Genomic DNA, 2,500 nt, shown 5'->3' with positions numbered 1-2,500 from the left:
GTGTTTTGGCATGCTGCATTGCAGAGGTTTCCCCTCCATATAATGTATACAGTAATTTCAACAAATTGCTATTTACAGGGTGTCAAGTGGATAAAAGGGTCACAAAATAAAAAAATCTAAAAGTGGGAACAAAATAGCAGTATTTAAATGGACATGCATCATTATAGTCACCATTGCGAAGTTCAAAATAATTGTTTTGTCAACATGAAGCACAAGCTTACAACATTTTTCTCCAGCCATGAGCACAAAAAATAGGAAAAATTCCCTGAAAAACAATCGAATTTTAAAGACACAGAAAAATAGGAAATAGCAATAGCTCGCATGCACCTTCATCAACTATCTACTGTGCAGATTCCTACAGTTCCCCTATCATCTAACCCCTGATTTCAATCCATGGCGTTATGGTAAAACCTCCACACAAGTTGCTAGTTGAAACTAGTAATTAAAATTTAGGAACTGGTGAAGAAGAGGACGTTAATAACACTGGCATTTCTTATAAAGGCCTGGCTAAACTAGGAAACATTGTTGCGGAAACATTGTTGCGGACGCAAATGTTTCCCAGTTTAGCCACGCGGGAAACATGTTGCGGAAACAAATTTTGCAGCTCGGAAACAAAAAATGTTTTTGCCTGAAGTCAAAAACAATTTTCTTTCCCGGACACAAATTTTGCGTCCGCAACATATGCTTCCCAGTTTAGCCACCCAGGGAAACATGACAAGCAACAATGTTTCCGCAACGATGTTTCCTAGTTTAGCCAGGCCTTAAGGTTTTTTTCTGTTGACAAGAAGGAAAGCAAAATACATTAATTTTTAAAAGAACATTAAATAGGCTGTGCTTGCTTATGTTGACTTGAGATTATATACAAAACGAAGGGAATAGCGAACTCATCTTACCTTAGCAGACTTCAACTGACAGGGCCGTTTCGGCTGAACTCCCACTCAATCGATCTAGGAGAACATTTACTGGGAAATTTGCCCAACTCAATATTGTGCATGAAGCCGCCAACGAAAATTCGATCACACAAGAGCGAAAGACTGTAAAGAAGTTTTACCACTGAAATACCGCTATTCCGAAAGAAAAAAAGGTGTACACGATACTGTTGCTAAAAAAAATTCTTGTAGCAAGTAATGGAACAAGACATCTTCGGCCGCCATTTTGTTTATTTCGCTCGCTCGCGTGTCAAAAAAGCCTGGGCACAAGCAAATTATCAACCAATCAGACAAAAGTCTCCCTTGCTTAAATTGTGTTAAGCTGGTTGCTGTGATTGGTTGAAAAAAATCATACTACTGTCTCATAAGAGTGCGATTCTTTCCTGTTTCATTTGATTATATGAATATTTAACACACTTCATGCATGCATCTTCCAAAGTCACTTCCAAAATAGAAACCAAAATGGAAATAAAAATCATTTCAGAAACAATTTTGGTAAAAAAAATGAAAGTTGTGATTGGTTAAAACTGACTCGAATATGGGAAAAAACCCTTCATTTTGTTTTCATGTTCCATTTGATTGATTATGTGAATATTTAAACACTCTTCATGCATGCAACTTCACAAAATAATTTCACAAATTTGAAACGTTTTACTGAAAAATTTCACAATTTTGAAGTAAAAATGTGAAGCTTGTGCTTGGTTAAAAATCACGGGAAAACCCCGCTTTATTTCCGAGAATGTCATGCTTCGAGATTCTTTCATGTTCCATTTGATTGATTATGCAAATATTTAATCATGTAGTTTTTTGCTTGGTAATACATTTTTAAAGAACATATAGATTAATTTTTGGTTGATATTTTTTAAAGAGCGCAAAATAAACTCAAATAAAGAGCGCAAAATTGAACGCAAAAATTAATGAAAGTGCCACTGTCGTTGCTCGTGGATATGAGAGTTACCCTGATTGTTTAAAATTGGCAGGCTGAAGTTTTCTTTATGCATTAGTCAGTGTCATATAAGAGCTGGATAATTGTGTAACAGCACGTGGGCTCTCATATGCAACCAGATACCCAAAATAAGGCATGTATGTGAGGTGATCCCCTTTGCTGGAATTCAACCGTGTAAATTAAATAAGTGTACTATTTCTCCAGCAGGCATAACATTACTCTTTCACACATCCTTTGTAAAAAGCTGTACCATGTGTTCAAAGTTCCTAGCACAGGTGACAGGGTCTTTTTGAGTAAGGTCTGATTTTTGTTGCCAGGTCATATTGTTAATGTCATCAGGTTATTAGGCAAGTAGAGCAGATCCATTCAGTACTATTAACACTTTTTGTGCCATTTATACAATTTCCTCCTACAAACCTTGCAGATATTTATCACTATATATTTGATACTGTTACACTTAGAGACAGATGATCTGAACCATAACTGATCACAGCAAGTGCATATATATTCAGGGCCATGTGTTATCTTATCCTGAAAAGACTGAATCACTTTTGGCATGGCATGTCTAATAGAGTCTTGACCTTGACAATTTTCAGTTTGGTTCAGAGTTGAGATCTCTGCATAG

The sequence above is a fragment of the Montipora foliosa genome, chromosome 12 (assembly GCF_036669935.1).
Source record: "Montipora foliosa isolate CH-2021 chromosome 12, ASM3666993v2, whole genome shotgun sequence".
Taxonomy (NCBI): domain Eukaryota; kingdom Metazoa; phylum Cnidaria; class Anthozoa; order Scleractinia; family Acroporidae; genus Montipora; species Montipora foliosa.
Note: the sequence above shows the minus strand (reverse complement) of the source record.